Source organism: Cyanistes caeruleus, chromosome 14 (genome assembly GCF_971803275.1).
Source record: "Cyanistes caeruleus chromosome 14, bCyaCae1.hap1.1, whole genome shotgun sequence".
Classification (NCBI taxonomy): Eukaryota; Metazoa; Chordata; class Aves; order Passeriformes; family Paridae; genus Cyanistes; species Cyanistes caeruleus.
This window is the reverse complement of record NC_141714.1, coordinates 62,365-72,265: the sequence shown is the minus strand read 5'-3', so window position 1 is coordinate 72,265 and position 9,901 is coordinate 62,365. Positions and strand designations below refer to the sequence as shown.

General features: G+C 50.2%; 1 long non-coding RNA gene across 1 annotated transcript; it reads left to right on the top strand.

Moving 5' to 3' along the window:
* The first annotated feature begins 2,826 nt into the window (after positions 1–2,826).
* LOC147650466 (uncharacterized) lies at positions 2,827–9,143 on the top strand. Its single transcript, XR_015276225.1, has 5 exons — positions 2,827–5,111; positions 5,206–5,439; positions 5,731–8,271; positions 8,366–8,599; positions 8,891–9,143. It is a non-coding gene; the product is annotated as an uncharacterized LOC147650466 (long non-coding RNA).
* Positions 9,144–9,901: the final 758 nt, after the last annotated feature.

Below are 9,901 nucleotides of genomic sequence, written 5' to 3'. Positions count from 1 at the left end.
GCCACAGGCCAGCTGAACCTGGCATCTCTGAATGGGTCTTTACATTCTTCCCAGGAAGATGAATGGCAATCACTATTTTGGCAGGGAGGAAAGTGCATCAGCTAGCAATTTGCTGTAGAAAATGTGCTTTCTGCTCCTCTCACAGCCAAAACTCCTACCCATTTCTTGGAAGTCCTTCTTAGATAAGGACCGTGTTCAACTGAGTGACAGTGAAGCCAAATGGCAATGCCGCAATCAATTGTCCTGTACACAATCTCCTTCATCCACGTGGAAGCTTACTCACGGACACACAAGAGGACGGAAGAAACCCAAATGCATCGTTGGACATAATAAAGTCAGACGTGTTGAGGGATGAAGAAATCTTGCAGAGATATGGAAAGCTGCCCTGAAAACCCAGTTCGGGGAGAGCCTGAGCTCTTTTGTGCTTCTAGGCCTGAAGATGCTCAGCACCTTTCCCAGATGCTCAGCAGGCAGTAGGATTGTGCCTGAATCTGGCTCTGGAAATGCCAGTGCCTCAACTGAGAGCTGTGGCAAGGATTTCCATTGCATGGAGAGGGGCCACAAGAGTCCTGCAAGAGTCTTTCAGCAGAGCAAACAGCAGCCTGGAGGGTGGGCAATGCTGCATCTGGACCACTGCATGCTCATCCTTCACCACAATGCAGAGCTGCCATGGATCACTTTTTCCATTTGTCCTGTTGGATATGTTTTGGAGAAGTTGTTCTAGGTGGCTTTGGATGGTGATCCAAGTAGGAAGCAGCCATTCGCCTGCTGTGATATCCTTACAACTAGTCCTAACTTCTCATTGCCTTTGGTTTGATTGGGGGTGTTTTATCTGTTTGTTTGATTGGTTTCTTTGGGTTGGTTTCTTTGTGTTTTTCTCTCTTTTGCTTGGAGTTTCTTTTCCTTTTTTAGAAATGACTGGTGAAGTTGGCACAAGCAAACTCCAGAAAACGTAAAGCAGGCTTGACTTTCCAGAAATTGCTTTTGGCTGGCTTTAGCTGCATTCCCCAGGATCACGATCAGCAGTAGATATTTGCAGGTTTTGCTCTGCATCCTCAGCCTGCCCAGGTGTTGTTCAGTGTTTCAGCAGTGGAGAAGACGATGGATATTTTGCTAAACCTCCTTTCAAACAACAAAACTTGGGTTAGCACGACAGAAAAGAAGAAAAGAAAATCTTCGCCAGTTAGAACAGAGCCAGAGTCCCACCATTTCCCCCTCCACTTCTCTTTCTTTTCTACATTTAGAGGTAAAGCTTCCATCTCCAAAAGCTTCCATCTCTCACTTCCTGATGTAGCCATTTGCTACCCTTTAGCCTTGACTGCCACGCATGGGACTGCTGTCCGTGTGGGGCTGGGGATGCTCAGCCTGGAAAGAGAAGGGGGCTGGCGAGGCCTCCCTGCAGCTCTAGGAAAGATGGGCACAGAGAGGAGAAGCCTTTCAACTGCAGGAGTGAGCTTGAAGTTGGATCTAATGAAGCTGCTCTTTTCCACTCCGGCTGCTGGGCCACTGGCCCAGGCTGTGCACAGAGGCTGGGGATGCTCCATCCTTGGCAACATCCAAGGCCAGCTGGGAGCGGGGCTCTGAGCAACCTATTCTAGGGGAAGATCGCTCCGCTTGGAACAAGATGGTCTTTAGGGTCCCTTCCAAGCCCAAGCACCCAGGGATTCCATCATTCATTCTACGGTCTCCGTTGTCCACTTCAGCCTGGGCCTGAACTCCTGGCGGTGATGTCACAGTGCACGCTCCAGCTAGAACTTCCAGCATCCAGCAACGGCCACAACACAACCCTTGGCTCCTTGTGCCAGCACGCTCTTCATTCACCCTGCTCCAAGCCTACCCCTGTCACCTTGTTGCCACCTGCTCCCTGATTCCCCCAGCAGTCCCCAAAGCTCCCCATCGCTTGGATTTTGCTCTCCATCCCTGCAGGATGTCTGCATTTGTTCCAAAAGAGGTATGGTACTATTCCACGGAGGCGGACACCCCGCAGCTGCCTGGCTGGGCTGGAGCTCTGTGGGACAGGCTGGGAAATTTTGCTACCTCTGCAGGCTGGCACAGACGGAGAGGAGGAGACGGACGTCGATACACAGACTGATAGAGAAGAAGCCATGGAAGTGGACGGAGAGGATACTGGAGAGCAAGAGATGGATGTGGATATGTACGAGACAGAGGAAGAGATGGAGGTGGAAACGAAAGATTATGTTGAAGAGATGGATATTGATCTAAAAGACAAGGAGGAAGACATGGTCTTGGGATGAAGACCGATGCCAGCAGCAGAACAGGCAGGTGCTCCCCACAGGCAGAGTGGGGCCCCTGCTGCCAGCCTGGGGCCGGGCTGGGCACTTCCTGCTCAGGGACACGCTAGCCCATGCACTGGATTCTGCTGGCCATCCCTGGCCTGGCCTGGGCTTGCTGTGGGCCACACAAGCCCTGTTCCAGTGCCTGGGCCACAGCCCCCAGCCAGGCTCCCTTCTGGCAGCAGAGTCCCACTGGGCCAGTGTCCCAGCCCGGCAGCACATGGAACACCCTTCCGTGCCTGACTGCACTGACCGTGCTACTTGTTTTTCTTCCAGGACTTAGGGACATCACAGACACAGATGCCACCCTGCTGTACATACGTTTTACAGTTGTTGTGTTCAGGATAGAGGTTTTAGAGCTTGTTTAAGTTGTCTGTAAATACGTTTCATAGAGTTTTGTTAGAGCTGTTCTCAGGTAAATAGGTTCTATAGTTTGTTGTTGTTGTTGTGGTTGTTGTTGTTGTTGTTGTTACCAATATTCTTACAGTGTAAATATGTGGTGTAGTTCATTCTTGTTCCTTTTCTTCTACAGATAAACAGTCTTTGATTTTCACACCCCAGTTCTCTTTGCATTTTCTTCGGGCACATTTGCAAAGCTGTGGGTTGTTTCGGGAACAATGTTTGCAGGACTCTAAAAAGAGTATCACAACCGCTCTGCCACACTCTCAGCTGCTGCTGCTGCCCCAAAAAGCACTGGCTGGCTTTGCTCACACAATCACAGTTGTGGTGGCATTTCTACCACACCACAGGACAGCGATGTTTTCCCTCTTCTCCTGGAAATACCTACAGCACTTGTGGGTAGCAAGGCAAACATGAGCCTCTTTTAGTGGCCCTTGAAATTGGACATGTGAAATGAGGCACACAAAGCCACAGGCCAGCTGAACCTGGCATCTCTGAATGGGTCTTTACATTCTTCCCAGGAAGATGAATGGCAATCACTATTTTGGCAGGGAGGAAAGTGCATCAGCTAGCAATTTGCTGTAGAAAATGTGCTTTCTGCTCCTCTCACAGCCAAAACTCCTACCCATTTCTTGGAAGTCCTTCTTAGATAAGGACCGTGTTCAACTGAGTGACAGTGAAGCCAAATGGCAATGCCGCAATCAATTGTCCTGTACACAATCTCCTTCATCCACGTGGAAGGTTACTCACGGGCACACAAGAGGACGGAAGAAACCCAAATGCATCGTTGGACATAATAAAGTCAGACGTGTTGAGGGATGAAGAAATCTTGCAGAGATATGGAAAGCTGCCCTGAAAACCCAGTTCGGGGAGAGCCTGAGCTCTTTTGTGCTTCTAGGCCTGAAGATGCTCAGCACCTTTCCCAGATGCTCAGCAGGCAGTAGGATTGTGCCTGAATCTGGCTCTGGAAATGCCAGTGCCTCAACTGAGAGCTGTGGCAAGGATTTCCATTGCATGGAGAGGGGCCACAAGAGTCCTGCAAGAGTCTTTCAGCAGAGCAAACAGCAGCCTGGAGGGTGGGCAATGCTGCATCTGGACCACTGCATGCTCATCCTTCACCACAATGCAGAGCTGCCATGGATCACTTTTTCCATTTGTCCTGTTGGATATGTTTTGGAGAAGTTGTTCTAGGTGGCTTTGGATGGTGATCCAAGTAGGAAGCAGCCATTCGCCTGCTGTGATATCCTTACAACTAGTCCTAACTTCTCATTGCCTTTGGTTTGATTGGGGGTGTTTTATCTGTTTGTTTGATTGGTTTCTTTGGGTTGGTTTCTTTGTGTTTTTCTCTCTTTTGCTTGGAGTTTCTTTTCCTTTTTTAGAAATGACTGGTGAAGTTGGCACAAGCAAACTCCAGAAAACGTAAAGCAGGCTTGACTTTCCAGAAATTGCTTTTGGCTGGCTTTAGCTGCATTCCCCAGGATCACGATCAGCAGTAGATATTTGCAGGTTTTGCTCTGCATCCTCAGCCTGCCCAGGTGTTGTTCAGTGTTTCAGCAGTGGAGAAGACGATGGATATTTTGCTAAACCTCCTTTCAAACAACAAAACTTGGGTTAGCACGACAGAAAAGAAGAAAAGAAAATCTTCGCCAGTTAGAACAGAGCCAGAGTCCCACCATTTCCCCCTCCACTTCTCTTTCTTTTCTACATTTAGAGGTAAAGCTTCCATCTCCAAAAGCTTCCATCTCTCACTTCCTGATGTAGCCATTTGCTACCCTTTAGCCTTGACTGCCACGCATGGGACTGCTGTCCGTGTGGGGCTGGGGATGCTCAGCCTGGAAAGAGAAGGGGGCTGGCGAGGCCTCCCTGCAGCTCTAGGAAAGATGGGCACAGAGAGGAGAAGCCTTTCAACTGCAGGAGTGAGCTTGAAGTTGGATCTAATGAAGCTGCTCTTTTCCACTCCGGCTGCTGGGCCACTGGCCCAGGCTGTGCACAGAGGCTGGGGATGCTCCATCCTTGGCAACATCCAAGGCCAGCTGGGAGCGGGGCTCTGAGCAACCTATTCTAGGGGAAGATCGCTCCGCTTGGAACAAGATGGTCTTTAGGGTCCCTTCCAAGCCCAAGCACCCAGGGATTCCATCATTCATTCTACGGTCTCCGTTGTCCACTTCAGCCTGGGCCTGAACTCCTGGCGGTGATGTCACAGTGCACGCTCCAGCTAGAACTTCCAGCATCCAGCAACGGCCACAACACAACCCTTGGCTCCTTGTGCCAGCACGCTCTTCATTCACCCTGCTCCAAGCCTACCCCTGTCACCTTGTTGCCACCTGCTCCCTGATTCCCCCAGCAGTCCCCAAAGCTCCCCATCGCTTGGATTTTGCTCTCCATCCCTGCAGGATGTCTGCATTTGTTCCAAAAGAGGTATGGTACTATTCCACGGAGGCGGACACCCCGCAGCTGCCTGGCTGGGCTGGAGCTCTGTGGGACAGGCTGGGAAATTTTGCTACCTCTGCAGGCTGGCACAGACGGAGAGGAGGAGACGGACGTCGATACACAGACTGATAGAGAAGAAGCCATGGAAGTGGACGGAGAGGATACTGGAGAGCAAGAGATGGATGTGGATATGTACGAGACAGAGGAAGAGATGGAGGTGGAAACGAAAGATTATGTTGAAGAGATGGATATTGATCTAAAAGACAAGGAGGAAGACATGGTCTTGGGATGAAGACCGATGCCAGCAGCAGAACAGGCAGGTGCTCCCCACAGGCAGAGTGGGGCCCCTGCTGCCAGCCTGGGGCCGGGCTGGGCACTTCCTGCTCAGGGACACGCTAGCCCATGCACTGGATTCTGCTGGCCATCCCTGGCCTGGCCTGGGCTTGCTGTGGGCCACACAAGCCCTGTTCCAGTGCCTGGGCCACAGCCCCCAGCCAGGCTCCCTTCTGGCAGCAGAGTCCCACTGGGCCAGTGTCCCAGCCCGGCAGCACATGGAACACCCTTCCGTGCCTGACTGCACTGACCGTGCTACTTGTTTTTCTTCCAGGACTTAGGGACATCACAGACACAGATGCCACCCTGCTGTACATACGTTTTACAGTTGTTGTGTTCAGGATAGAGGTTTTAGAGCTTGTTTAAGTTGTCTGTAAATACGTTTCATAGAGTTTTGTTAGAGCTGTTCTCAGGTAAATAGGTTCTATAGTTTGTTGTTGTTGTTGTGGTTGTTGTTGTTGTTGTTGTTACCAATATTCTTACAGTGTAAATATGTGGTGTAGTTCATTCTTGTTCCTTTTCTTCTACAGATAAACAGTCTTTGATTTTCACACCCCAGTTCTCTTTGCATTTTCTTCGGGCACATTTGCAAAGCTGTGGGTTGTTTCGGGAACAATGTTTGCAGGACTCTAAAAAGAGTATCACAACCGCTCTGCCACACTCTCAGCTGCTGCTGCTGCCCCAAAAAGCACTGGCTGGCTTTGCTCACACAATCACAGTTGTGGTGGCATTTCTACCACACCACAGGACAGCGATGTTTTCCCTCTTCTCCTGGAAATACCTACAGCACTTGTGGGTAGCAAGGCAAACATGAGCCTCTTTTAGTGGCCCTTGAAATTGGACATGTGAAATGAGGCACACAAAGCCACAGGCCAGCTGAACCTGGCATCTCTGAATGGGTCTTTACATTCTTCCCAGGAAGATGAATGGCAATCACTATTTTGGCAGGGAGGAAAGTGCATCAGCTAGCAATTTGCTGTAGAAAATGTGCTTTCTGCTCCTCTCACAGCCAAAACTCCTACCCATTTCTTGGAAGTCCTTCTTAGATAAGGACCGTGTTCAACTGAGTGACAGTGAAGCCAAATGGCAATGCCGCAATCAATTGTCCTGTACACAATCTCCTTCATCCACGTGGAAGCTTACTCACGGGCACACAAGAGGACGGAAGAAACCCAAATGCATCGTTGGACATAATAAAGTCAGACGTGTTGAGGGATGAAGAAATCTTGCAGAGATATGGAAAGCTGCCCTGAAAACCCAGTTCGGGGAGAGCCTGAGCTCTTTTGTGCTTCTAGGCCTGAAGATGCTCAGCACCTTTCCCAGATGCTCAGCAGGCAGTAGGATTGTGCCTGAATCTGGCTCTGGAAATGCCAGTGCCTCAACTGAGAGCTGTGGCAAGGATTTCCATTGCATGGAGAGGGGCCACAAGAGTCCTGCAAGAGTCTTTCAGCAGAGCAAACAGCAGCCTGGAGGGTGGGCAATGCTGCATCTGGACCACTGCATGCTCATCCTTCACCACAATGCAGAGCTGCCATGGATCACTTTTTCCATTTGTCCTGTTGGATATGTTTTGGAGAAGTTGTTCTAGGTGGCTTTGGATGGTGATCCAAGTAGGAAGCAGCCATTCGCCTGCTGTGATATCCTTACAACTAGTCCTAACTTCTCATTGCCTTTGGTTTGATTGGGGGTGTTTTATCTGTTTGTTTGATTGGTTTCTTTGGGTTGGTTTCTTTGTGTTTTTCTCTCTTTTGCTTGGAGTTTCTTTTCCTTTTTTAGAAATGACTGGTGAAGTTGGCACAAGCAAACTCCAGAAAACGTAAAGCAGGCTTGACTTTCCAGAAATTGTTTTTGGCTGGCTTTAGCTGCATTCCCCAGGATCACGATCAGCAGTAGATATTTGCAGGTTTTGCTCTGCATCCTCAGCCTGCCCAGGTGTTGTTCAGTGTTTCAGCAGTGGAGAAGACGATGGATATTTTGCTAAACCTCCTTTCAAACAACAAAACTTGGGTTAGCACGACAGAAAAGAAGAGAAGAAAATCTTCGCCAGTTAGAACAGAGCCAGAGTCCCACCATTTCCCCCTCCACTTCTCTTTCTTTTCTACATTTAGAGGTAAAGCTTCCATCTCCAAAAGCTTCCATCTCTCACTTCCTGATGTAGCCATTTGCTACCCTTTAGCCTTGACTGCCACGCATGGGACTGCTGTCCGTGTGGGGCTGGGGATGCTCAGCCTGGAAAGAGAAGGGGGCTGGCGAGGCCTCCCTGCAGCTCGAGGAAAGATGGGCACAGGGAGGAGAAGCCTTTCAACTGCAGGAGTGAGCTTGAAGTTGGATCTAATGAAGCTGCTCTTTTCCACTCCGGCTGCTGGGCCACTGGCCCAAGCTGTGCACAGAGGCTGGGGATGCTCCATCCTTGGCAACATCCAAGGCCAGCTGGGAGCGGGGCTCTGAGCAACCTATTCTAGGGGAAGATCGCTCCGCTTGGAACAAGATGGTCTTTAGGGTCCCTTCCAAGCCCAAGCACCCAGGGATTCCATCATTCATTCTACGGTCTCCGTTGTCCACTTCAGCCTGGGCCTGAACTCCTGGCGGTGATGTCACAGTGCACGCTCCAGCTAGAACTTCCAGCATCCAGCAACGGCCACAACACAACCCTTGGCTCCTTGTGCCAGCACGCTCTTCATTCACCCTGCTCCAAGCCTACCCCTGTCACCTTGTTGCCACCTGCTCCCTGATTCCCCCAGCAGTCCCCAAAGCTCCCCATCGCTTGGATTTTGCTCTCCATCCCTGCAGGATGTCTGCATTTGTTCCAAAAGAGGTATGGTACTATTCCACGGAGGCGGACACCCCGCAGCTGCCTGGCTGGGCTGGAGCTCTGTGGGACAGGCTGGGAAATTTTGCTACCTCTGCAGGCTGGCACAGACGGAGAGGAGGAGACGGACGTCGATACACAGACTGATAGAGAAGAAGCCATGGAAGTGGACGGAGAGGATACTGGAGAGCAAGAGATGGATGTGGATATGTACGAGACAGAGGAAGAGATGGAGGTGGAAACGAAAGATTATGTTGAAGAGATGGATATTGATCTAAAAGACAAGGAGGAAGACATGGTCTTGGGATGAAGACCGATGCCAGCAGCAGAACAGGCAGGTGCTCCCCACAGGCAGAGTGGGGCCCCTGCTGCCAGCCTGGGGCCGGGCTGGGCACTTCCTGCTCAGGGACACGCTAGCCCATGCACTGGATTCTGCTGGCCATCCCTGGCCTGGCCTGGGCTTGCTGTGGGCCACACAAGCCCTGTTCCAGTGCCTGGGCCACAGCCCCCAGCCAGGCTCCCTTCTGGCAGCAGAGTCCCACTGGGCCAGTGTCCCAGCCCGGCAGCACATGGAACACCCTTCCGTGCCTGACTGCACTGACCGTGCTACTTGTTTTTCTTCCAGGACTTAGGGACATCACAGACACAGATGCCACCCTGCTGTACATACGTTTTACAGTTGTTGTGTTCAGGATAGAGGTTTTAGAGCTTGTTTAAGTTGTCTGTAAATACGTTTCATAGAGTTTTGTTAGAGCTGTTCTCAGGTAAATAGGTTCTATAGTTTGTTGTTGTTGTTACCAATATTCTTACAGTGTAAATATGTGGTGTAGTTCATTCTTGTTCCTTTTCTTCTACAGATAAACAGTCTTTGATTTTCACACCCCAGTTCTCTTTGCATTTTCTTCGGGCACATTTGCAAAGCTGTGGGTTGTTTCGGGAACAATGTTTGCAGGACTCTAAAAAGAGTATCACAACCGCTCTGCCACACTCTCAGCTGCTGCTGCTGCCCCAAAAAGCACTGGCTGGCTTTGCTCACACAATCACAGTTGTGGTGGCATTTCTACCACACCACAGGACAGCGATGTTTTCCCTCTTCTCCTGGAAATACCTACAGCACTTGTGGGTAGCAAGGCAAACATGAGCCTCTTTTAGTGGCCCTTGAAATTGGACATGTGAAATGAGGCACACAAAGCCACAGGCCAGCTGAACCTGGCATCTCTGAATGGGTCTTTACATTCTTCCCAGGAAGATGAATGGCAATCACTATTTTGGCAGGGAGGAAAGTGCATCAGCTAGCAATTTGCTGTAGAAAATGTGCTTTCTGCTCCTCTCACAGCCAAAACTCCTACCCATTTCTTGGAAGTCCTTCTTAGATAAGGACCGTGTTCAACTGAGTGACAGTGAAGCCAAATGGCAATGCCGCAATCAATTGTCCTGTACACAATCTCCTTCATCCACGTGGAAGGTTACTCACGGGCACACAAGAGGACGGAAGAAACCCAAATGCATCGTTGGACATAATAAAGTCAGACGTGTTGAGGGATGAAGAAATCTTGCAGAGATATGGAAAGCTGCCCTGAAAACCCAGTTCGGGGAGAGCCTGAGCTCTTTTGTGCTTCTAGGCCTGAAGATGCTC